This window comes from Filicampus tigris, chromosome 19 (assembly GCF_054856515.1).
Source record: "Filicampus tigris isolate MCC_2025a chromosome 19, RoL_Ftig_1.0, whole genome shotgun sequence".
Taxonomy (NCBI): Eukaryota; Metazoa; Chordata; class Actinopteri; order Syngnathiformes; family Syngnathidae; genus Filicampus; species Filicampus tigris.
In genome coordinates this window covers 7,540,332-7,568,291 of record NC_141235.1, presented here as the reverse complement: position 1 = coordinate 7,568,291, position 27,960 = coordinate 7,540,332, and the positions used below count along the sequence as shown (strand labels likewise).

The following is a 27,960-nucleotide window of genomic DNA, read 5'->3' as shown; positions in this document are numbered from 1 at the left end:
CAAACGCTAATATCTGTCAATGTTTTAGAAGCACTTATCCTCACTAGGGTCGCAGCTGAGCCGGTGCCTTTGATTTTAAGAGAGAGGTGGTGTACACCAAAGAGAAGTTGCAAGTCAATCCCAGGGTAAATTTAGACAAACAAGCTTTCACACTAACGTTCCCACTAATTTTAAATTAATGCAACTAAATTAATGCAAAAAAAAAAAAAAATCACAGGTGTCTGTATATTGTAAATGCCTGGTGGGGCTGATTAAAGAATGTGTGCTGTACATTATGTGGCCAAATGGAATGCATCATTAATTGACATGGGGTACAATTAGATGGCATTGCCATGGACACTATAGGGTTACAATTCAAGCTATGTGGATTGTTTTGTGTGTTAAAATGGAGGGCATTAACTAGCCAGAAAAGATGCAACGGGGGTGGCGGGGCGCTTTTTAACACGGAGAACTTTTCACTGATCATTACTGTGCTTTAATCATGCACATAAACAACACCATTGCAGTGTTGATGATGGAGATGGCACAAAATCTGAGTTTTCTGGCATGATTTCTTCTTATTTGCATCAGTCGCCAATCTGCCTGGAAAGGAATGAAAGAGCCGCGGCAGGCGTAAAAAACAGGGGAAGCTTGATTGGAGTACAGAATTTGATGCCAGGGCCTAATCATCTCCCCAGGTAGCCGCTAACTTTCGGCTAGCTGATTGAATTACCGGGTCGGTAGAAAGGTTGTCCGCCAGTGGGACCAATTGGCCTCCTGTGTGGCTATGATGTAGCTTGGTGAGGCTGACGCAAATGTCATCATTAGGAGCCATTGTCCGTGTAGACTGGTAGAGAAGATTGGTGAAACACTCAAGACGGCCATCCATGGAAGATGATAACCCAACTTTTGCTTTTTCGGCTGGTCATAAAAAGATGAGTAAAAATAAAGGAGCCAAACAACTGCTGTTGCCAAGCTAGCGGCAGCGAGCGCAACAAATGTGCTCTAAATTATCCCGGCACAAGGAATGCGGCCTGTCAGAGAGGTCCGTAGCCGCCGACCTTTGTCCTTGCAATTCGATCCCACACCACACAAGGCTGCCTTTTTGTGGGCTCACTCATTCCAAGCCACTGCGCTGACCATAGTAGCTTTCCTGACCTCCACACAGATAAATGGAAAAATATAATTTAAATAATGAGGTTTGGTCATAAACCAAAAATACCCAGGTTTACATGGTTTCTGTCGATTAGCTGATTTCATTACATAGTACAAAATGATGTAAAAATCAAATATGTTTTCTTTTGTTGAACATGGTGATAGTGTTAGCGGTCCTACTGTATCACCTTTTAGGCTTTCAAAACCAGCTACACAATTTTTACACATGCTGATGTAAAAGAAGTAAATAAATCAGATCAACAGGTATAGGGTACAAAAAGTTTGGTGCATCGGGTAGGAATCTCAATATATTCATCTACTTCTCATAATCAAAACACCCAATTATGTTTTAGATCATCACTTGAAGAATCCAAGAACTCCATAAATGGCATAGTGTGATTTTAATTGTGCATGTACTGTAAAACTGACCGCTGTCAACACTCCTACAACATTTACACATGTTTGCATATATTGTAAAAAGGACGGCATGATAGCGAATATGTGCCCATAGATATTGCATGATTTGGTTTCTAGAGTGCATGTAAACGCGTTCAACATCCGCTCAGAAAAATCGGAAACGTTATTGCACAGAATAAAGCTATCAACAGCCTCTACCAACTTGGCTTCCTTTGTCACATCTCAGACATATAATAATCACCTCTGGAATTACACCCTGACACATCTTGAGCGAGGCTGGGAACATTTTTTAACTCCCACACCGACCTTTTCTTCTTCTCTCTCTTCAGTTTGCCATCCGTAATTATGTTTGATACCTCTCCTTTGCCGGTATTCTTTCTCGAATCACATTCTTGGTCGGTCAACCTCCGGCAGCTGGCCTTCCATCTTTCCATGGTGCACCTGTTCGCCGTCTCGGGAGTGCCGCTAGTCGGCCGTTGTGATCTCATCTCACTGAAGCTCGTCTGGTTCTCATCATTTTCTTTTTCTTTTTTGCGAGTTTAATCAACTGCTACTGAAGAAGGATTGGACATGTGTCTCGCTGCCTTGGCCGCTGGTGACGTATGTGTTGTTGCGTAGCATTAGCATAATGCTCATTTACCTTGCGCTGAATCATTCCAGGTAATTCAATCTATATGTAAAACACCCGTGTTACTTGGTGACAGCCTGGCTCAGCCATTTCGCCCCGGAGAGCTCTTAGATGCCGTAATTAGAACCCGCAATTGGGACAAAAGTGTGCTAGCTCAGCAAGGACATGCACATCACTCGATCACCAACAAGAGCTAACAGTTTTTGTTTTATTTCTGCAAGAAATGAAGAGGTTGTTCAAAGTACTCTAACTGCTGTCACGCATAAACGACATGAGCACAATTATACAGTATATATTATAAAGGGAGTATAACAACAATCGTGAGCGAGCCATTGCTGTTTACCAAGTGGAAATTTCGTAAATGGCACAGTTGCGTTTGAGCATAAAATGACACGCGCCCTATTGTGTTGCACGGGATACCAGTACCAGTGCCGTAACGTGATTTTTCAACAACAACAAAAAAACCCGCAGCTCACCAACTCAACATGCGCCTGTCTACCGATATGTGAGAAACGCCTTCAGGTGGCATCCCGCCTTCTGCGTGTGAGGAAGATGGGCTTGTTAAAAATCATGACGCGCGAAGTGTCATAATAAAATGTTGGTTTCGTGGCAACACTAGCGCCGTGTGCATCTGATATTCTGGTAGCAGATATTTGTCTAAATCTTCTGACTACTGGAACCACATCAAAATTTTGAATTAATGTGAATTTGATGGGGGCACAACCAAACAGATTATCAGATCCATGGAGATGTGATCGTTGCCATCATATTCACCACACACTGACACATACCTCATGGTTGGAAGGTGATCTCCCTGTTCTCACTTCACTGTACTGTGATCTCCCTAATTTTACATCATCTGCCCGTGGAGGTCTGCTTGCACTTCCATATAAACATTCCTTGTGTGCCTCAACCTGCTGCAGGACTCAAATAAGCAAATAAGTTCCTCCTTACGCCATGTCAATGCCGCAAAACGCCCTTTTTTATATCCACCACGCTGTGTTCACTTGCATGCGGCTTTAGAACATGCCTTACGCTACACTTAATAGAGCAAAATACAGGCCATTATATTATCATAAGCAAATTTCCTTCACAATTTATCTGCAATTCCAAATGAGTCCAATTTACAGGTATATACGCCGCTTGCATTTGACGGACAGCGTTCAAAAATACAACCTCAAGTTCCTACAGATTCTACGACACCAGGGATGATTCTCAAAAAATCAGCATGATTAAATGGATAAAACTTGACCAAACAAGCTGCAACAAAAACGTTTAAATAGGAAACATACAAAAAATTAAAAAGAAACAACAGCATTTCTTCTTTGAACTTTGCAAAGACGACCAATCCATTTTTGCCTGTTTCACCAGGGTATGGATGTCAGCTTTTTGAATGGACTGACTCATTCTGAAAGCCGGCAATCGACGGCACGCTTATTTATACCCCCTTTCTATTCCATGTAAAGTCCATTGTTTATTTTCAACTTCAACCTTCCCCTCATGAATAATTGACTGCATTCATCCATAATTTAAAAAAGCAGGCGGAGATTTACACAGCTATTTGTGTCACTGACTTTTGTTTGGTGGCATATTCAATAATTGTTTAATATATCAAATTGACTGCAAGTGGCGAGCGCTGCGCTGCTTGATGCCACTTCTGCTTTTCTGACTTGTTGGGAGTGCACCGCGCCTGCCAGGGGAGCCTCTTCTTCCTCCTCTTCATGCGCTTCCTCTTCTTTTTCCTTCTCCTTACCGTACTAGTCAGTTTGTTGACATTGAGCACGGGCCTCGTGCTATAGCTGCTTCACATTAGCACCAGTGTGTATCTTTTATTTTCCCCTCAGACTTCCTCGTGTGTGAGAGCATTCAAAGATTGCCAACATTAATAATTCCATAGATGAGCCAGCATGTTATTCAAGGGGTTACTTCCCAATAAAATATGGGCTTCTGTCATGCTCAAGGAATTTCTAAAATGTGATTTTTACCCATACTTCCATTCCACTAGATGTATTATTAACTGGTGTGTTACTTTGGGAGGAACTTTACTCATATTTTGACAGAAGGATAATAATTCTCACAGCCGATACCTTGCGAGGCTGTTCAGGGAATTGTGGAACCAAACGACCGCAATTTTTGATGTTCTGACAGTATCTTAATTTTGGACCTAGCGTGTATGTCAGTCCTCAGTTATGAACCCCACTCAAGTGTTTTTTTTTTTAATTTTGGGTTGGCATATAGTGTGTAGACAAATCACATGGACACAAGAGAAAAATATAGAATCCGAGTTTAGCAGCGGGGATGAAGCCAAATTGTCGGAAGCGTGGCCATGGACATTGAAGCCTCACCGCAAAAATAGACAATAGACGATTACACAGACGGAAAAAATGGGCTTCCGACTATGCTTAGTCTATTTTTTTAAGTTTCCCGTCTACGGTTTATCGCCTACAAAATGGGCATCCGTCATAGCCGAATAGACGGACCGGTCCGTCAAAAAGGCGGAATGTCCAGCTCTGTAAACCTTTCAATGCAGAAGAATAACTATTCAATGTTTCTATACTTTTGTGCACAACTTGCTGTTCTCTGATCCATGAATTGACCTGTGAATTTACAAAGTTGTCCATTTATATGCCTTCCTGTGACTCTTCCAATCCCTCTATACTTCACACAGTGTCATCAGCAAGTTGCATAAATCTTGGATTAATGGCCACTTCCCTCTGAGAACATCCTGTTTGATTCTTCACAATGGACAGATACTGTTGATCAATTGTTAGATGATAGCATGATGAAGAGGTTTGCTTAAATATGAATTATATTTGAACAAGGAAATGTTTAGGTTGATTAATAGATCAAACACTGGTAAATTTTCCCATTCAGCTCCTTTTTGGAGAACAGCAAGTTGTGCAGAAAGTACTGAAACACAATTGGACAAGTGCATTCAAAAGTTTAGAGAAGGTAAAATTAAGCTCACTTGTGAAGGTTATGGTGCATTTTAGGTTCATCATGAAATTTCACCGCAAACCAGAATATCCCTATCTTTTAGTGAGTAGTGTACTGTATGTCAGATGTGAGGCCCCCCTCTAAATCCGAGAAGGCCTGGGCCTTTTATTCTGGTGCTCCCCATAGCTGACGCATAACCATGTGGAAAAAAGACCAAAAAAAAATACAATTAAATAGTACCAGACTTTGAGAGATTCTGCGTAAGTGAACTGTATGTGTCCTACATGAGCCCCATCTCGGTGGGCAACGATACCAGCAGGCCCCTGTACACCGTTCTGGAGTTACCCTCTCATGTTTACATGTAAGGAATACATTTAGCTGTTTTTTTAAGGGTCAGGTGTTTTAGGTTATCTGCAACTTAAAGTAAGAACCCTACTTATATTGATGAAAGTATATACTTATACTACAAGCTGGAGGTGGGTCTGGTTGAGTTTGTTTTGCAGATAACAAATCAAATTGATCATTGTACATTGGGTGTCAAATTGAAGTACGTTTCCACTTAGCGACACGATCAGCATGCACACACGCTTTACGTGCGTTATAGTTTTAGCCCCATCCTCAAATGTGATTTACGCTGATGCTCCTCGAGCGGCAAATTTATGGGCCAGGACCCACTTAAACGTCTGCTTTGTCAGCAGTGAGTCACCATCATGTTTTGCGAGTCACAGGAAATAAGCTTGTAACGCCTTCCAGCTATTCATCTTTGGCTGTCTTCAAATCTAAACAGAGGAATGAAGGATGTTGTTTTTTTTTCTTCTCTTTGTTCATGTCATATGTTTGAGTTGTTGGGCAGACCTGATTGGCTTCAGGCAATTTTGTCAACTCCGCCTGCGAGGAACAACAACAAAAAACGCTACTTGTGTCCTCCCTGCGACAGTCGGATGCGTTGGCTCCCGTGCTTTATGTTTGAGGCCAATTTGACAGCCTTGAAATTGATTCGATGTGTTGTTCAAACAGGAAATTCAGTCAGTTCCTGATAACATGGCATGATGCGTCACGATAACTAGGAGATAAATTGATGGGTTATGGTATCCCAGCCAAACCAATCCTCAGATACCATGCAAATATCCCGTGGTTTTAGCTGTGAGTAGCATAGGGAAAACATCAGAGCAATTTGATTGGATGTTATTTAATTTGATGTTATGACACCAGTCATTCTCTGTCTCTGAACTCTTTGCCTTTGGTTTAATCCTAGGTGAAAAGTTCAATATTTTGGAACAGATAAGCGTTTGCCCTTGCAATGATTTTCCCCAGGAAATTGGGTACGAAATGAGTCCAGGCTATGTCAAAGATCCCTAGTTAATGTGCAGCTCCCACAGAATGGGCAATCGTCAGAGACTAGGCAATGATTATGCCGGTTGCTTATGAATCTCTTCAGGGCGGGACCTTCATCACACACAAGACAACTGTGACCTTGTGGAGTTCAATTATTAGAGTTTTGTGTTTTACAGCTAGCCATCAAACTTGCAATGTCGCCAACTTAAATTCCATTTGGTAAATCAAACTAAACTTTTAGGACAAGTTCACCTTTGAAGGACCCTTGGAACGAAATGTCCCAAATGATGTAGAATGGCAGCTTCAAACAAAAATAGCAGACTCTCTGTGAATTTTTAGGCATTTGTTTTTAGACTATTTTGTGAATCTACTCATGATTGAACATGCCTCCTATATGTCATTTTGCAAGTGAAACTGGTTAAGCGGCTGAATAAAAAAAAAAAAATAATAAAAGATTTAAATCTTGTGGTTGGGTTATTGGAGTTTTGGTGTTTATGGCACGTCATCGAATTTAGTCATCATGCTCCGCCCACATGTAATTACAATAACGCTATTCCCATCTCTCTCTTGTATGGGTTTAAAACCTGGAAATGGCCCTATAACGGTAGATTTCCTGTGACTTTCTGGACTGTAGCTATGCATAATAAGCATTCATCCATCCATTTTCGATTCCGTTTGTCCTCATTAGGGTCACAACTGATCTGGAGCTTATCCCAGCTGACTTGGAACGAGAGGTGGGTTACACCATGGACTGGTCGTCAGCCAAAGGATGCATGATGAACATGCCTACTGAACATTATGTTGCCAAGGGAAGCAAGAAATGTAATTTTCACAAGGATGAATAAGTCTTTCATGCCAATTTCATGGGAATTTTTCACCATGATGGCTAAAAGTAATGAATACGATGAGATGCCTGATTCTGCATCATCTGTCACTGCACACTGCCAAAAACACTGTTAGGTTGGTGTTATCTCATCTGGTCGTCGTCCCTCAAGGTGTCACTGAACACCTGGCCGGTGCAAAAAAAAAAAAAAAAAGGCATCAGTTGCAGCTCGAATTCTTGCACAGCCAGTCGAGGCAGTTGCCAACCCCGCTCCTTGGTCGGAAAACCCGCAGGGGCGCAAGGTGCTGGACTGCGGGAAAGTGTGGGACATTTGGAGGTATTTTTTTTGTTATTTTTTAACACGAGGCGTGAAGACAGGTTGAAGGATTAGGACGCAGACTAGCAAACATATCAGGAACAGAAATCACCTCTTCCGACAGAGTTGCAAGATAACATTTTTGATATAAAACAATATAGAGATTTAGAGTAGATTCACTTTTTTTTTTTTAATGGTGCAGGGCGTTGAAGCTTACCTGGAGGTTTCAGCTACAGCCAGCTATGTCAAGATAAATGAGAGAGGGTTTGAAAAGTGAAGGAGGCAAGACAGGGGGATAGGTCCGAGAGGGGGATCAAAGGAGCGTGGAAGAATTGTTGGAAAGAGCCTTGGAGGGTGAGGAGTGATGAGTCTAAGACAGCTGCTGCATCATTAGTGTATTAGGATCCATCCTGGAGGAAAGGGTCCACTTCCCACGGACACGGTCAAGCAGCTGCCTGTGCGCCTCATACTTGGAGTCATTTCGCATTCATCACCTCTGGTGGTTTTTCTCACTACTCTTTGTCTGAGCCACGCTCACATACACATCCTCAGCCAGAGGCCTTCCATGAATAATGTGGCAGCACGAGTTCACCCCTTCTTCTACAGCGGAGACAAGAAATTCTTGGTTATCTCTTTTTAAAAAAAAATTATATGCGCTCTCCTGCAACTCAAACAAGTTGGGGTTACTACTAAATGTTGACTGAAAGTACAGTGGAGGCGCAAAGGTCGAATGCAAGATAATCGAGGATGCTCGTGTCTTTTTGATTTTGATCACATTTAATATCCCGACTCACGACGCCTATTCAACATGCTGAAACGCCCACTAGACGCTTCCTGACGGGGTCTGACGTTTTGACGATGTTCCCAACATCAATCCGCTGGCGCAATCAGACGCCCCGACGCTTACGTCCAACGTCGGATTGGTGTATCTCGGCTTTAAGGCAGCGTTGAAATTTGAAACCCGGAATGTAGAACTGTGTGGCAGCTTTTTCCCGGCTTGCTATCCTGTGTGTAAGTTCAAGTCAACCTGCATATTTACCGGCTACAGAGATGAGTCTAAGGTCGTAACAATGGGAAGCCACGACTTTGCACTCACAGCTCACACCGATTCGTCTTGAAAACAATGCTCGCTGTCCCAGACTCTGAAGAAGGATGACGATATAGAGTGATCTGAAGAACAAGCAAACTTTGTTTCAGCGTTGCTTTGCTGCATAAATCTTAAAAACTGAATTTTTAACAACTGTAGGCTAATTTTGGGCTAATTTTAGCCCACAATACTGCTCATTACCAGAAGAACATCTTACCTCCAGTGAAGCATGGTGGTGGCGACATCATACTTTAAGCTGTTTTACTTCAGGTGGAACTGGGATCATAGACAAGGCGGAAGGAATTTTGAGCCGTTCCAATTACTAGTGAGTGTTGGCACAAAACTTTCACACTTTCCTTAGAAAGCAAAAAAATGTCAGGCAACGTCTACTAGAACATCTGAACTTTATATGGAGCTAAGCAGTGTCACTTTAAATCGTGGCTGCTGTGTGCTGACTCCCATTTGAAATGAGTTTGAATGTGATAAGGTCATTCTGAACAAAGCCATATTTGTACATTTTACAGTTATACGAGGATATGTCTCATGTACAACCACAGTTGAGTTGTACATGTTATAGGTCTCAGTTTTGAAATTATCTGTCACAAAAACATGTCCACTTGAAGTGTGTAACACTTCTCTTTTTCCTGCCTGCTCATCGCACAGTACTGCAGAACATGGCTGCTGCAATAAGTCAAGGCATTTGTCACAAGTGTGTGCGCGTGTGTGTTTGTGTGTGTAAGTGGAGAGATGGCCAAATCCCATTCCGGTGGAGCTGAATTGTTGCAACGTTTAATATGTACCTGGCAAAATCTTTCTTTGCATCTCCCGTCGCCCGTCATCCGTCTCTAATTGCCGCAGAAATCGCACATCATTTGCGTGTCTGTCGTAAAAAAAAAGGTGGAAAAATCAGCTGAAACTTACGCAGGGGGAGCCATAACCGTTTTCCGGCCTATACGCTTTTTTTACGGTCGCGTTTAGAGCCTTCATAAATACACGGCAAAGCATTAGGGAGCGCTGAGCTGTTGCCAAATCACCAGCGGGATACCTGCTGGCTTCTTCTCCGTAGATCATCGTCTGGCGAGCACATAAAGACAATTAGACGCTCTCATCCACTGCTGCTGTGTCACTCTTTCATTGTCAGCAATTTATATTTACACAAGTTAGGGTTTCAAGACTATTGGTAGGTTTTAAAACTACTGGTCTGGTTGTATATTGATGTTTCATGGGATTTATGGATGCACATTAAGATTTCAAACAAGGGTCAGAGTTTTAAATTAGGTTTTTAAGCAGGGTTAGAAATTTCAATTTTGAGTTGAAAGTAAGGTTTCAATCCTGGATTAAGGTTTCAAAGTATGGTTACAAGCAAGATTTGGGGTTTCAAACTGGTTTTCAAGCCTTTCTCTATAGGTTTAGGGTTTGAAAGTAGAGTCACAAGAATTGATCATCTTTTTAAAGTGTTGTTTTCAATAAACAGAGCTCCCTCCCAGTGGGTATAAATCAGATTGCGTCCCCATAAACTGCATCTGGAAAAAAAAGCATTCAGCAACAAAAAACAGTGTGTGCACTTTGAACTCGCACACATTTAAACACAACTACCCTCCGCCATCCGCTCCATTTGTCCTCCTGCCAAAGTTGATTACATACTGAAAGGGTCATGGGCAAGCACACTCATGCAAAACACATAATTGTTTAGCATAACTTACACAATTGTTTAGCAACAACAAGTGCATTGTTGCGCGCCCGCCGCAAGGTCGACAATATCCCTCCCTTTGAGACGCCACACAGCGAAGACGGAGGCAGATTAAAAAGTCTCTGCAGCCCTTTTTCGTTGCAAATAACAACAACAAAGTGGGTGCTTAGCCGCAATGTTCTCTGACCTCATGAACAAGTTATCGCATAAAAGATGCATGCCTCTCGTAGTGTGTGCGGGCACCTACTGCCAACACGATTCTGCTCAAGTTTACCAAATTGTCTTGAATTATTTCTGCCTCGTTTTAGTTATTTATTTATTTGTAGTTACGCTCCCCCATTCCCAAGCTTTTTAGCACGGGGACGTTCTCCGTGACCGAGCTGAGAACGAGTCAATCAGGGGGAAAAAAACGGAGACGGTTTGGCGGTGCTGGCAAGTTCAAAGCTCCAGGCCCAATCAGGCGGCGATGGCGTCAAATGATGGTCGACCTTCCTGCCGAAGCTGGCTTTTAGCTGATTATGAGTATCTCTCCCGCTTGCGGCTCACTTATCTCGGCTTGGCCGGACGGCACGCTGAATTTTAAACGCTGGATATGGTCGGGTGGCTTTTATCCTGATTATCAAAAACATAGGTGTCAAACTCAAGTCCTGGGGCCACATTCGGCCCACCATATCCTTTTTATGTGGCCCGCGAAAACAAATCATGCGTGTCAACTTCCATGATCCTTGTTAAAATATTCAAATTGTCATGTGTAGTCAATAACATTGAGATTTTGCAAGAATTTTTTATCAACATTTGTACAGTAGCTTGAACAATAGTTCACCAAACTATTATCCTTGTTTTTGTTTTTTTTTCATTTCAAAACTAAATTTGTTTTGTACAGTATATGTAATAATACGATGAGATTATTAAACATTAATTTGTTTTCAGTCATAACGGCCCTCTCAGGAAAGCCGTAACTACAATGTGTCCTGGCCGGGCCTTGCGTTTGACACCTATGGTTTAAGATGACAAAGTAGAGTTTCAAGTCAGAGTTAGGGTTTGGAAGTACAATTTCAAGCAACACATTAGGTTTCTTACAAGGGTTCTGTTTTCGGAGTAGGGTTTCAAGTAAATGGTTGGGTTAGAAAGTTGTGTTTCAAGCCTGCGTTAAGGTTTCCGGGTACGGTTTCAAACCAGGGTTTCGGTTTTGAACAAGGTTTCAAATTGAGATTTCAACACAGAATTAGGGTGTGAAATTATGGTGTGATGGTTTTAGGCAAGGGTTAAGATAAGTACAGTTTAAAGTCTGGGTTATAGTTTCAAACAAGGATTATGGTGTGAAGGTATGGTTGTTCAAGTAGGCAGTGTTCAAGTTCCATAGTAGGAGTTTGTGTTTTCAGACAAGCATGGATGACGTTTCAAATTAGTGTTTTAGAAATTAGGATTCCAAACCTGCGGTTTTAAAGTTGGGTTTCATTCCAGAGTTAAGGTTTCAAAATACTGATTCAAGTCATAATTGGTTTCAAACAAGAACAGAACAGAACTCAGGATTTAATTTTTTATCTGCGTTAGTGTTCCAAAGTTGGTTTTCAAGCATTGTTTTGGGTTTACAAATAGTGTTTCAAGGCAAGGTGAGGGTATCAAATTAATGTTTCAAGACAGGGATTAAGTTCCAAATTAGGGATTCAAAATAGTGTTAGGTGATATTAAGTGGTTTTTTTTTCAGTTTTTTTCTTTTCAGATGGTCATCCAAAAAGTTAGCCTGAAGTTCTTCATGAATATTTCAAGTTGAAGAAACGTAACAGAACAAATGTTTTTGCTTATAAACCTAAAAACCTATGTACACCTTCAGGCTCCAATCCATAAATAGAATCCACTAGTTGACCATGTATTGCTTTTTACTCCTTCCTTCGGGCCAAATTGTTTAAAACAAGCAACCATTGTTTTTTTAAAATAAAAACATTTATAGACATTCTAGCGGAATAGCCAAAGAGTTAAAGCCACCATTTTTTTGTGAGCAACAAAATCATTCTGCAACCGTCCCAGCAGTGTCCCTCAGTCACCACACATTATCGAAAATCTAATCTTCCCTAATTAGAGATTAGAATGTAATAAAGAAAGGGAATATCTTCATGTTTTTACAAGCAGGTGGTCGGAGGCTGCAGGAACACTGCAGCAGTCTCATTACTGCAGCAGGGCCTCAGAGGAGACAGTGACATCATGCCCGCATGTGTGATTCATAGAGCGTGTTCCCCACCTCGCTTTTTATCCAGTCCTCTAGATTATAGGCCAGACTAATGCTTTGTCACTCCCACTTGTACCGCCGCCGCCGTCCTGCGGGCACAACGTGATTGAACAGCGGACGTTCCTGTGTCCCTCCAAGCTGCACTCCTGCCTTACCTCTCAGCTCCTCTTCTTATTATTACACTCTCGCAGGACATGAATAATGGGACGTGTCATCTTCTTCCGGTCACTGGATGGATGGATGGGTGAAAAGATTGGTGGATGGATGGATGGAGGGATGATTGCTTTCTTTAGAAAAAGGCACTAGTAAGAGGTGACATAGTGTCGTGATGAGATGGTACTTGGACTTCAAGACGTGGTTGGAGTTTCAAATTGGTGTTTCAAGAAGTGGTTATTTTTTTCCAATGAAGATATCGAACCATGGTCAGTTTTTCAAAAGAAGGGTTCAAATTCGGGCTTGGAGACAGGGTTTGGGTTTCAAACAAGGGTTAGGGTTTTAAGTTAGGGGTTGAAGACAGGGTTTAAAGCCAGCGTTGGGGTTTTAAAAAAGGGGTATGGTTTCTAATTAGGGTTTCAAGCCAGGGTTAGGGTTTGAAATTGGGTTCTCAAGTCAAGCTTGTTTTTTTTCTTTCCAAACAAAGGCAGTGGTTTCCAACAAGGTGTTAAAAGTCTGATTTAGGATTTTAAAATAAAGGTAGGGGTTTAAAATCAGGGTTTCAAGCCGGTGTCGGGGGTTTCAAACAAGGTTTAGAGTTTCCAAATAAGGTTTCAATCCCGGTTTGGGATTTCAAATGAGGGTTTGAGTTTCAGACAAATATTTTAAGGGTGGGATTTCAAACAGGTATGCGTTTCAAATTGGAGTTTTAAATAAAGGTTAGGGTTTCAAATTCGTTTTAAGACAGGAATAAGGTTTTAAACAAAGGTTTGCATTTCATATTAAAGTTTCAAATCATGGCTTGGGGATTAAAACAAGGGAGAGGGTTTCAGATTTAGTAATCAAGTTGGTCAACATTTTTTCCAAACCCTCTGGACTGGGAAAAAATGTTGACCACCTGGTCGACACAAAAATGTATGTTTCGAAAATCTAATGAATAATTTTAAAACCATATTTGCATTGCCCGGAACCACTGTTAAGTTTTTCCACATGGCATTTTCGTGCTGCAGTCGGCCAGACGCACGTCGCACTCTTCCGTCAACAAGAATATACATCCATGGATTATGCCCCGGGTTAGGTGTTGTTTTTTACTTCAAAATTTTAATAATAATGAATAGGATAATTGATTCCAAAAAGATCGGTTCGAGAGCCCTTAGTACAGTTTCTAACAAATGTCGTGGTGGTTTCATCGAAGAATTTCAAGGCAGTAGTGCTGCAACTTTGATAGTTGATAGTTCACCTCTTCCAAATGTACCGAACTTGTCCAAGCCTTCAAAGCACTCACACTAGCCTTCCCATTAGCCTTATAACATAGGATGGTAAATCCATTAAATTGCCTGGAAGGGTTTGTCTCAAAGATTTGCGGATGCCTTCAGCTTGTTCCCATGGTGTCTTCCTTCCTTCACATCAAACACCCCGAGGACACGTTTGATGTGCTGCTATCTCATTTGGTACTTCCTCATAAACTTCTCGCTCGAAGGCCAAAAACACATTTTACTGGGTATCCGTTTGTCTCTTCACCTTGCAGGGTCGCAGTTGTGGCGGGTGTCCGTCCGTCACCGCGCTGGAATGGACGACAGAGGACACTTAGTTTCATGCCCCCGGCCAAACACCGCTTGTCAATGTAGCAATCATGCTGTTTTTACCATTCTTCCGACGGTTCTCCTCTATCGCAGCATTTTGATCCATGATGCTTCTTATAGTTTGTGGCGATCTGACAAGATATCTTCTGTTTGCTCTGGAAATAATAGACTGTGTGCCCGGGTCTAATCCTATATGATGGCAATCTCACAATCTTACAAGCGCTAGCTTCTCGCGCAGACACAATTCGATACATGGGGTTTGAAAATTAAACACAAGTGGTTCTCAATTGTCCGCAGAGTCACAAAAGACACATAACAAACCCATTTGCGAAACAGTGGAATATATTCAACATATCATCACTCAAGAGAAAGCATAGGCCTTCACCAATGTACTTTATATATTCATATGTTATATGTTCAGTAAGTTTTCACTGAATTATGTTGGAGTGATGCATCTCGACTGAGACACAATATTTGTATGTCGGAGAGGAGCATAGCCCGGGAAGTGAATGTACACACAAACATCTGGTGCATTTACTATTATTATTATTATCAAACCGATTTTAAGCCATTCATAATTAAGGGTAATATTATAAAAAAAAATGGGTGTCAGTAACTCATGGTTTTTCACTATTGGTGTGCTGTACTCCATTAGTGTAGGTTAGTGAAAGACTAGGCCAGATTTCGACTTGAGTGCTAGTTTGGGTTAGATTTACGACTTCCATTGCTACAGAGGACACTCTCCCAAAACTTTTGCCAATATTCGTCTTGTGCTCATCTCAGACTGATTCCAAGACACTTTGATTGGCAAACATCAATAATAATCTCAATTTGAGGCTCGTTAGTAAGTGTTGCACATATGCATGCCATTCCCAGTTGTCAATATTCCATCCATCTATTTATACAAAATACTTCAGAGTTTTCTGCAGTTTGGCAATAAATTATTGCTATCACCCGGCATACGTGATCAGTCAAGCTGTCAGCGCAAAACTGATAAAATGCCCCAAGACGCCGTTTTAAAATGGCATCGTGCTGTGAAATAAATGGCGTGCAGGCGAGGCATTGTTTTTCCCTAAAAAATGCACAAAGGAGTTTTTTTTCCTAAAAACAAGAGGTTACAAAGAAAGTCATGAAGTCATAAATAAAGTAGACATTTTATGCAAAAGGTCATTAAATGATTTTAATTAATGATAATTAATTTCCAAATTGCATGAAATAATCACAAATTGATGTTTAGCATTCTTGGATGATTGATGAATGTACAGGTGAAACAATGGACGTGATTGATTTTTGACAGATGGATGACTGAGGAAGACTGGAACATAAATGGAGGACAACATGACAGATGGATTCAATGGATGATGCTATGGAAAAACATGTCGGAATCTTAGGATAAAGGGAGGGACAAAATGAATGAAGGGATACTATGGAAATAAAGATGGATGACGTAGGAAGATCAGGATAAAGAGACAATCGGGCAGGATGGAATTACAGCCACATGTCAGAATAAACTCATGGATGAGATGTTCAAAGGTGGAATAGATGCATGGGATGGAAGTTCATGGAACGACAGATGAATGTCAGAATGCCTGGGTAATAAATGGAAAAATGGATGATGAAGGAATGAGTGTATGGTATTGAAGAACAGACGGGTTTTAAGGTAAACTAATAATAACATTGTAAAAATGTTGACCAACTTGATTACAAATGAATAAAAAGACACAGTGCTGATAATTGATGGACAAGATGGGTGGTGGAGGGATGAATGGTATGGTATGGAAGGACAAATGGACAAAGGGAAAGGAATGGGATGGAAGGGGACATGGGTCTCTGGATAAAGGACGGGACACAATGGATGGATTTATGAATAAGATGGAAGGACAGATAGATGTGTCAGTTAAGCAAAAAGTTGGAGGCATAATTGGATAGATGGATGTCAGGATAGATGATAGGCAAGCTGGATGAAGGAGGGATGACTGAAGGAACAATAGATTTAAGGCTAAAGACAAGGACAAAATAGATGATGAAGGGATGAATGTATGGTATGGAAGGACAGATGGCTGGTGGGATAAATGATTAACAGGATCATAATGGAGGGGTGAATGTGGTCTGGAAGGACAGCTGGATGTCGAGATAAAGGGAAGGACAAAGCGATTGGATGAATGAAGGAATGAAATAGAAGGACAGATAGATATAGTGATAAAGGGAAGGGCAAAACTAATGGATGAATGAAGGAATGGGATGGAAGGACAGAGATGATTGAATGGAGTGAAAAAGTAAAGGACAAAACTAATGGATGAATGAAGAAATATTAAAAATGCACAGTGGTATGTGAAAAAGCGAGAAAAAAAAAGCTGATAAAGAATGAAGATGACGCAGGCAAAAGTGTTTGTTTGATCAGTAGCTGGAGGGAGAACACTTCTTTGTCTTCATCTTCGTGTATTGGTGGGTCATCCGAGTCAGCATTTTGACCCGTGTCTTCAAAGCCTCGTTTGACTTGCGTGTTGAACTTTTCAGCTTCATCTCCAAGCCGTTTTTGAAACTTTACTCAGTCTCATACTCTTCATCTTTGCAGTTGTTAGTGCTTTTCACCTCAGTTAAGCCACGAGAAAGGCAGGATTCACTTTGGAAAGCGGAAGCACCCTGCATTTCATCTGCTTGTTTGTCGCCGGCAAATGGAGGCAGATGATGAAACGGGTACATCGTATGGATTGTGTACTTTGTTGTGCGAACACAAGTTACATGAAAGAGCCGCTCTGACCCACACCACTGCGAGTGTTTGTTTTCGATGCATTGATCGAGCCACACGCGGCTGCTCCCGGCGCTTTCATCCAGAGATAGGCTGCAGGAGCAGAACAAACAGATGATCGTCTCGGCAAACAAGCCTTCGCCGAGTACGCGGCCCCGCTACGACATGTTCTCCGTAATGGCGGAAGGCTTTTGCGCGGAAAGTTCTTTGAAGAAACTTTTGTCGGGAAACACAAGCGACCTCATTGTGACGGATGACAATTGCTCTTGTGACTCGTTCATTTCTCAGTGACAAATAATGCCACATGTGGAGAGGTGAGTGGCCATTCGATAATTTGGGAATGGTCAAGAATAAGAAATGACTCAAATGCCCAAAGAGATAGTATTAGAATCCTTTTTCAAACTGCCTGTAAATGCCATAAGTTTTTATCTAGCCATTGTTTTCTTTCTTTAGTCATTGTTCTTAATAAACATCACAGACAGAATGAGGGTGTTGAGTCAGACTTGCCGACGGACAACGGTTTAAAATTAGAGTCGGACCAGCCTACACGACCCCCCCCCCCCACCCTTGGGAAAAAAGGCACATGACGAACGACGGGAGGGTACCCACGCTGCAGACGGATGATGAATAACGGACACTGAATTTTTAGTAAAATGCCCAGCTCTGCCATTTTTACTCTGCCTGTAAATGCCATTTTCCTTCCTTTTTTTTTTTCTGTGTTGCTGTTCTTAGTAAAGGGCACTGACAAGAAATAGGAGAATTAAGTCAACCCTCCATTTTTTTATACCCTTTGGGGGTAGAATCGGAAACCAAATTCACACATCCTGTAAAAGCCATAATTTTTTATTCCATTGTTTTTTTTGTGTGTGTCATTGTTCTGAATGGTGTAGTGGTAGTTCGGTGCAGGCAGCATGGGTTCAGTTCAGGTTCACTGAATGATCGGTTTTCAATATGTACCCAGTGACCGACAACCAGTCCAGAGTGTCAGTCAGCTGCGATAGGCTCCAGCTCACCTGTGACCCTGAACATGAGAAGTGCTTTAGGAAATGGATGTTTGTTTGGAATAATCATCTCTAGCATGTAATCAGGCTATAAAGTCAAACTGGTGTTGTTTTCTTTTTTACACCTTCAAAGGTAGTATGCGAAGTCCCTTTTACAATGCTGCCAGCATTTTCCTTTTTTTTTTTTTCGGTGCCATTGTTAAAAAAAGTAGCTCCAAAGAATGGTTGGATGAAGCCTATCCGCCATATTTATAATTTTTATTTTACGTTTTCTGAGCCTCTATGAAACTTTGGTCTTGAAACGCAGAGGTTTACATGACACTTTGTTCCTCTGGGATTCGTCAGTTTCTCCACCACAATGCGACTGTGGGGAGGTGCAAATAATACCACCGCTTTCCGCGTGTCACCGTAAATTGGCTATTTATGAGCAAATCTAGGGGATAAAATGTTGTGGGATTTCAGTGGCTGAAATGTGGAACAAGAGAAGATACAAGGCAGAAAAAAGACAGCAGCAAAGACGAGGCGAGGCAGCGGCATTAATTAAACATAAACGCCAACCAAGAGGAGTTTCGGTCTGTTTGTAATTGTGAATATTTAATGAGGCCAAAGAAAAATTCACTTAGCGCACGGCCATATGCTAACGGCAGAGGACTGTTGGCAGGAATGCTCCTCTGCAGAGCCTCCTGCAATACAATGAAACACACAAAGAAGAAAACAAAAGGTAGACTGAATGTTTTATGAATGGATTCCATTCAGTTCTATTCAACTTTAATCTTGTTTGCATTTTGTATGTTCAGCACCGCATTAGGGATGAGCGTTTGGCGACGCGGAAAAATACCTATCAATTCATTGTGAATTTTAAAGGGATGGAATATGTTCTGAACTCTTGTCTTCGCTTTGGTGTCGCTTACGCCTTGTTTTTCTTTTTCAGACAGCAAACTACTTTACCAGAGCAGGCTGCTACATCTGATCAGATAAAAACGTCTTAGTGATGCAGCATGTGGTCCGGTTCCCAAATTAATTTTTGTGTGCTCTCTTCCGAGTAACTGTGAACAACTGTATGTTTATGATTACCAAGTGGCTTCATATTTTGTTCAAACATGACGACAATTTCACCTGCACCCGCGATGTAATTTCTCCTCTTTCTTATGAGGAACGAAACACAAAGACAACAGCTCAACCTCCTTCAAATCGCATTTGATTTTTTTATGTTTAGCACCACACTAGGGATTGGCGTGTCAAAAAGTGACCTTCAATTCATTTGTATTTAACATAGGGAAGAATGTTCAGAATTCCATTTTCTGTGAAGAAGCTCGGGTTGAACTTCTTCAGACGGCAATGCCTTGTGAAGCAATATGTGGCTCATTGCCCGTGGTTGTTCTGTTTAGCGTTGAACAATTGTATGCTTATCATCACTCCATAGTAAGTGTGACGCTCACTAGTCAGTGTATCTCCTGCATTCCGTGTAGCTGCCCCTCAATTTCTCCTCTTTATCGTAATGAATATATGCAGAAGACTTTTTTGTTTTTTAATGTCATTTCAATTTCTTGAACATTGCAGATATTTTTTTTTCTAATTCCTCTCCCTCGCCGCCTTTCCCCGCTAATTACATGGGGAGTGAACGACAGAAGAAGCCGCTTCTCCACCCCTCCGCCACAACGGTGACATTGTCTGACATTAAGCCATCTTCTCCTCCCTCCTCATCCTCCTCCGCCGCCCATGAGTTGTCACTTCATTGAAGCGGAGTCGGCTGAGTAAGCTCGCGGCCTCCCGCCGCTGCTGCCGTTTGACTTCTTCGCAAGCGTCACAACTGGGTGACATTATTTTTTTTTCTATTCTTCCTGATGATGATTGTTTTCGGTCCTTGCTCGTTTCACGCTCGCCTCGGGGCCCTTTTTTTTTTGGGTTTGTTTGAGGCGCACGCATGAATATTGCATGCGCGTGTCACCAAAGTAGAAAAGGATATGGCAACGGGAGGGGGGGAGAGCGGAAGTCGACCCAACGGGAATTACATTAGGAAAAAAAAGCAACTGGTGTAAATTGTGAAGCCCATAAAACAATTGTGTTTGTGGAGTACTGCATATAAAGTAAAAAAAAATGAAACACTCAACATGTTTGAACGTAAAAAACTCAATATGGTCCAGAGTAAATGACACGGACTTGGAGTGGGAATATGATGTTGACGCAGCAATTTTCGGGCCTTCACAGTTACTTTACGGTATCAGAAGCCCCTAAAACAAAGAGCTGCCTGATATTTCTCCTGCGTCACTCTTCCAAAACAAAACAGCGCAGACATCTAATTAGGAGCACAGCATCAACACAGGAATGTAGTATCAGAAGTCCCTTTTACGTTGCCTGATGATATTTTGTGGTTGTGGAGTTGAAGTTGACCCACACATTACGTAGCTTCGGACGTAATAAGAGAGGCGTAACAGATGCTAGGAAAAAGAACAACATACTTTCTCTTTATTTTCATAATTCTAAATAAACAGCATTGACACGGAACAAGGCAGTCGACGTCAATCTGTGTGTTTCCTGGCTTCGGAGGTAGTATCAGAAGCGTAACATGCGCTGGAACGAAAGCAATATTTTTTACGCATTTGAATCGAGATTCACACCTCTTTTCCTTGTTGCTGAGAATCTGTGTGATTGAAGTCAAAGCTCAAATTTAGCCATTGTATCAGAGGCAGATGATGGAGAAACTGTCCCCTTTCCATATTGTTGTTTTGTCTGAATAAAGGGAGCAGAACTATATTGGAGATCCAAATTGGACCTTGGCAGAAGCCCCTTTTATGCTGCTTGTTAAGATGAAACTTTGCTGGTTTTCATTGCTGTTTATTCAGTCCAGTGACATATACTGCAACTTTTAAAAACATTTTCTTAGATATTAAATCCACTTTTACACTGCCTGTAAAAACCTGCTTTTTATCCGCGTTGCTGTTCTGAACAACCAACACGGACACGGAATTGGGGAAGAGGGGGTGGGGGCACAGGACGGGAACGGCACTGCGGTAAAGACTTGGCTCAGCACAGATGCCGAGTGAATGTTGATCAGGCGATTTTGCCGGGCGGGCGGTACCCACGTGTGGAGCCACGCCACGCTCGCACTGAGAGCGCCTTGTTTGTGGAGAGGGGGACTACTGACTTAGCTTTAAATTTTTTGCCAGCGTTTGTAGATTTTGTCGTCGAGTAGGTCATGCTATCAGGTTACGTTAAAACTTTGATTGCCTTCATAGCGCCACTCAATGTGATCATCAAGCATTAAACACGTCCTGTTTCTTTACATCTAACAGTAAACGACACCACTTCCATTTACTCAGTCGCGCCGCTCCAGCCGATCCACGTTCAGCTTTCTCGGGAGTGTTAATTAAAAAACACGAGCCGTTCACTTATCACGAGCGTCGCATATTCCCACCCACTCAAACCGAGTCGACGCTGTGCCGTGTGTGCGTGAAATCTAATTAAAGGCGTTTAATTTCGCGAGCCGCCTCTCACCTCGCAAATGCATGCAAATGTAATAATGTACAAATTTTCATGATAGGCGTGTTTTTCGCCTCTATATTTTTTCCTCTTATTTCCTTTTTTTTATTGTTTTCTCATTAATTGTCAGTTAATTTAACGCGCATCTTTGGCATCTTATTTTACATAAAGTCAAAGCACAGCTTGTCAAGGCGTATCAAAGGTGTAACAAATGCTGGGAAAAATGCCCCTTTCACATACTGTACTTTTACCATGTTGAAATGGAAATTTGACAACTTCGAAGGTATAGTATCTGAAGCCCCTTTTTCCACTGCTTGTAAAACCGCCCTTTTCTGCATTGGTATCCTGCATAGCTGAAGAAACTACACCAACACGGAAAGTAGTAGTTAGTATCAGAGGCTTGAAAAGGAACGAAACCCAATAAGTCCAAATTTCTGTGTGCATATATTCCTTATCAATTGCTTGTTATTCTACTAAAATTTTGCGGTCCGTTATCGCCTTCTGTCTACAGTCGGGGTACCCTTCCGCCGTCCGTTTATCCACCATTTTTTTTGGGCTGGAAAAAATAGCCTATGGGCCGGTCCACCTATGATTTTAAACGGGCTTCCGTTCTCATTTCCGACTACAAACTGCGACCAAGTACCGCTAAATTTTGATCTGTTCTTTAATTGAACGAATAAAAACGTGGGACAACTACATCTTATCGATGGCGTTTCTTTACTCCTGCTTGAATGACAACAGTGCATCTACAATGCCTCACGTCAGGTCCGTGAGCAAAGATTGTCAGCTACCAACATGATAATTCTCAGTGTACCGTTATTTCCTTTGCACCACAATGTGCATTATAAGCACACACAGCCAAATACAATAAGCAAAAAAAGACGATTACATAGACGGGCGAAAATCCACTTTCGTTTATACTTAATCTGTTTCGTTTTTTTCCCCCATTTATCGTTTATCGCCTACAAAATGGGCGTCCATCATATATATATATATATATATATATATATATATATATATATATATATATATATATATATATATTTTTTTTTTATTTATTTTTTTTAAAGGGCTTTTCACTCTTGCAAGAGTGTGACATATGTTGACCCTCCCAACTCTCCCAAAAATGGGGTGTTTAGTTACTTTTTAACTGACTTTTTTATCCTTCCTTTTGATAAACTTTGCCGAGATAGAATAGGGCTACAAAGTGGCCCTAGCAATTTTACCACCTTTAATAGGTATTATTGGAAAGGCCTTTTACACTGTGAAAGCTTTTTTTCTCTTTCAATACTCTGTTCTGAAAAACACGGCATTGAAAGAAAAGACGATCTGCAAATTTCCTGGCTTTGGAAGTAGAATAAAAGGTGTAACGGATTTAAAAAAAGACAACAAAAAAACAATTCTGTCCCTTTTCTGACTAATCGGAAACTCAAGACGTCATCGCTGCCAGACGAGAGTTCACTCTGGGTTCTCATGCTTTGCTGCTTGTGCAAAACTCGCTGGGAGAGTTGGAGTGGTTTGGGATGATAGCTGGCTTAGGCGCTACTCTCTCTTTTTTTTTTAAGGAATTGGATTGAGTTTCTTTAAAGTAGGTGGCTGCTTTTTTCACATTTTGTTGATGGTACATTAGAGATATATAGATCACACACAATTGTATGTCTGTGGTTAAAAGGTAACTTTTTGTAAGCACAACAGTTTAAATATGATGTAAATAAAATACATTATTGGTGTGTCAATCTTGAACAATTGTATGTTAATAGTCACAGGGCAACTTGTTTCGTCTGTGGAACAACAAGAAAAGCCCTTTAAATACGGTATATTAAAGACATATCAATCACAAGTAATTGTATGTGTGTGGTTAGGAGGCAGCTCATGTTTAAGTGCAAGAGCAACTATCGTTTTTTAAATATTGTACACCAGAGTTGTATCAATCACACACAACTGCATGTTTGTGATCACAAAGCAGTTTGTTTTCCCATAAATTTTACAATAGTTCTTCAACTATGTGATGATACGTAAGGTTTAGCGATCACAAACAATTGTACATTTGTGGTCACAGGCTGGCTCATGTTTAATGTACAGTAAGTTCAACAACAACACCTTTCCTTTAAATATATACAGTAAACATTTGGTACATTAAAGACCAAACCTGTACCTGTACGCATCTACAGTATGACAAACAATTGTATGGAGGCAGTTTATGTTTAGCATACGTGCAACTTGAATTATATATTGTACCTTTAAACATGCCGTAGTACATGAAGTGTGTCACAAAAGATGTCCGTGTGGTGTTGTTGAGTCGCAAGGATGAGAGAGAGGCACTCAAGCTTTTCTGAAGAGCTTTATTTCTGAATAACAAACAATGGCCTCAAGTTTGTGCAAGCAAGTTTCCTCATGAATGAAAATAATCAGTTAGCAAACAATAATAAGTGGTGGATGAACACACATAATTGCTATTACCAGGTAATAATTAAAAACTAACATTAACAATAAACACGTAAATTTACCACGATTTAGAAGATGCTGCCTGACATGCTAGGAATTCCAGCGGCAACTTCTTCGGACGCTGCAATATCTTATACGTCCCCAGTCCTGGAACTTGACATACGTTATGCACCTTATTTCTAAGAGCCAGTGAATTAAGGGCGTAACTTCTGATATGAACCGTAACAGCTGTTTGTTTACGCTCTTAACTTTTTCCGCTAATCCACTTTTAATGAGCATTAAGGAAGCAACACACCAAGCCGACGTGGGCCTTTCGAGACTTAAAACCATGTGGGAACACCCGCTGTTGCGGTTCAAATGAGACATTACAATCTCACAGCCTATCTAATATTGAGGGATGGGAGGATGACAAAAAGGGGCCAAAGATGATGTATAGTCAAATTTTTTGTAACTTTCGTTACTTTTCGTTCGTTTTAGATGGTGTGGCAGCCTTTGATGCTCTGAGTTGTATCAGCACAAACACAATTGCTCTTATTTTGTTGAAATAGGTGGCAAACAGAATCCCATCTTCACATATTAGAGCATACAATAAATCAGAAAATAATCACAAGATGGAGTCACATTATTTGAACCTCCTTTGAAGAAGTACGAAACCAGTTTTGATTACTTGGTGAGTCCTCTAACAAGAAAAAAAATAGCACTGAAAAGATAGAGCAGCAGAATAGCAAACAGAGTTCATGTTCCCGAGCTGCGAAAGGACATTTTTAAATGCTATGGGAGTTCATTGGCATTTACAAAAAAAAAAAAAAAAAATCAATAAATGTTGAAACAGGCCACTATGGCAAAGGAAAACCGCCACCAAGTAATCGCTAACTGCAACATCTGGTGTCTCATCGGAAGTTGCACCTGTAATTTTTCAGACATCAGCATGGATATGGTACTCAAGGTCAATTTTCTTGAACACTGGTGACTAGCTTTTTCACACTTCATCAATGCATACAGTATGGTACATTAGCCGTGTATCGATCACAAACAATTGTATGCGATATTACATTTGTTACAAGCACCTTTAAAAATGACGGAAAGTTGGCCATTAAAGGTGTTTTAATGGGAAGAGCATTCCGTGCGTCTAGTCGATGACAATCATCTCACAGATGTCAGGTGGCTTATGTAACAGTCCATTAAGTTTGTCTCCATGGAAAAAGCTGTGGCGGACACCTCCAGATCAGTCACGTCAGGAGCTCGGATGAATCCTCTTACATCTTTTATGGGACATTAGACCGAGCGGGGAGATGACCCAATTTGAATGCATATGTTTGACACACACACACTGACATGCACACACGAGGAGGCTAATCGCAGTGCTCGTAAAGGAGTGCCAGCTGTAGCTGCGTATCTCTGGCTAAATCTTGTGTGTTTTCACATGAATAACCCACAGCTTGATTACAGCACACTTCTATTAACAAGGCTCTTTCACTCTTGAAGAAATCTGCCTTCATATCGTTGCTCACGCTCCGTCCCGGCAGATGTAATTGTTTTAATTTGCTCGCAGTAGACGTGCTCTCTCAATTAGGACACATATGCCGAATATAGAAACGAGAGACGAACTCACCGTGTTGAGACTTGTGGAATTGAGAAGCTTTTTAGCTTATGCTACGTTCAAGGCAATATTCTTGCCCTCCTCGACGGGGCTCCTCTGTGGACGTTGCCTTTTAATTAGCGCTTCGCTAACGGCCGTTGGCAGCCGACCGCCTGTTATTGGGCCTCACGTGTGCACGCTTGTTTTCGTGTGGGCTTCTGCCTCGGGACTAATTTATATCTAGTTTATTATGATGGTCTCACGCACAAAAACTCAGCTTTTATGAGAAGAAAAATTTTAAAAGCGGTTGTAAGATGTAGTCTGAAATGATTTTCTTGGATGACTTGAAATATGAACAACACTAATAATAAAGGGCAGAATGTTTTATATTAACCCCAATAAAAATGTATTAAATGTTGGCATTGTATTAGAAGAATTTTGTTAGAATTGTTTTTTTTAGCATTTTGTTAGCGTCTTTTTAAAATTTTGTTAGCATTTTACAAAATGCTCTTACGTCATTAAGCATTCTCATTTAATATAAAATGTTAACGTTTTCCTTTAAGGTACTGATGCATTTGGTTAGCACTTGTTTTGCTTGCAATTTGTCATTTTTTTAGGCATTGTCATCAAATGACAAAGTACTCTTAATCCTCAAACATTTTTTAAACCACAAATATTAGTGTCATCCTTTAAAGTAATGCAAAATTATGTTTGCAATTGTTTTGTTTGCATCGTTCCACTTTTCAAGGCATTATGTTATTTAACAAAATAGTCTAAAGTCATGTTTTCCAACCTCAGACGTTGGTATTTTCCTTTAAAAAAAAATTTCAATCATTTTCTTAGCCTTTGATTTGTTCACATTTCTTTCAAGACTTTTGCTAACATCTCACAAAAGACTCTATAGACGCTTTAAAAAAAACATTATCAAAACCTAGCGTTATCATTCAAATGTCTGCTTGGTTACCATTTGTTTTATTAACTTATTTTTGAGTGGTTTGTTAGAAATGACGAAAAAATGCTCTTCACGCTTAAGTCACTGTAAATCATGATTTTCAACCTTATAGATTAGCATTTTCCTTTCAAGTATCATTTTGTTATCATATTTTAGTTTTTGAAGCATTTGTTTGCAACTCTTAAGTCACCTGAAGACATTTTTTTCCAATCGCAATGGTTAGCTTTTGACTGAATTATGCTGCAATTTGTTAGAATTAGTTTGGGAGCATTTTTTGAGGCATTACATCAGCAATTGACAATGTAAGTCGAAAAAAAACAACACGCATAGTCATATGCCTAATATGCCCGGCCAGGAGAGGTGTTTACACGACATTAAAGTAAAGTCGTTGGGGAGCATCGGAGCGCGTTGGAGTGTGTGCAGTGTTTGTCCCTTTGACAAGTGCATTCTAATTGTAAATGAGTTAGTTGTTCAACACGAACTCAAAGGCAACACAAATGCGCGGCAATCATCCGCTTCCCAACGCGGCGCGCGTCGACAAGATGTTCTCTTGCATAATTGTCTCATAAAAAATATTTGTGCGCTCGTCAGAATACGGGAGGCTTTGAACATGAATAATGGATGACATGCTTTTCGGATGCAGAGTACCTGAGATTCATGCAGATGTCCATGTTTGTTTTTGAGCGTGGTTTTTTTTTTGTTTGTTTTCTCACACCGACGCAGCGCTTACTCTCTGATCCAATTAAGTAATATGCTGTGCTTTTCTTCTCGTGAAGTTGTTGGAAGCAAAAACTACCAGTACGTAGACAAAATAAATGTGGTAGGCAAACCAGCTAAAGAATAAAACAAAACTGTTAAGAATAAGAAGGCCTTTATTGATCCCACAATGGGGAAATTTTCATCGTTACAGCAGCAAAGATATAGGAAAAAAACTGTTGTATGAAATGCTGATTTTCTGGCTAATACAACAGTTCCTGTCATGATGTTACGGTCCGATCACTTGTAGCGGCCTGCTGCCACGCAAGCTGACTCATGATAAAAACAGAATACTATACAAACTGAATACTCAAGTCTGAAGACTAGTACATTAATACAGCATCTGTACACCGTAAAAAATTTTGTTTCTACTCAGAGTCCGGCTCAATGCTGAGGTGGAAAATGACCCTCTGATGGTAAATGCTAACTTCAACTCCCGGACGTAAAGCAAATTCAGCTCAATCCACTTTTTCCTTTTAGTTTGAGTGTTGCAAAGTACATAATGATGTGTTCCGTGCAAGGAGAGGTGAGCACTGCATGTTGTGTCCCCGTTCTAAACTTGGCATCTTTGCCCTAAAGCAGATCTCTTTAATTTGACACACGTCTGCTGTTTTAGCTAAAAGCTTCGCTTTTGAGCCCCATTTAAAGGTGCAGTGCCTCTCATTTAT

At 40.9% G+C, this 27,960-nt stretch overlaps 1 protein-coding gene across 4 annotated transcripts in view; it reads left to right on the top strand.

Moving 5' to 3' along the window:
• sdk2b (sidekick cell adhesion molecule 2b) overlaps positions 1-27,960 on the top strand; it is a 196,770-nt gene that overhangs the window by 40,424 nt on the left and 128,386 nt on the right. The gene's annotated exons all lie outside the window — the stretch shown is intronic.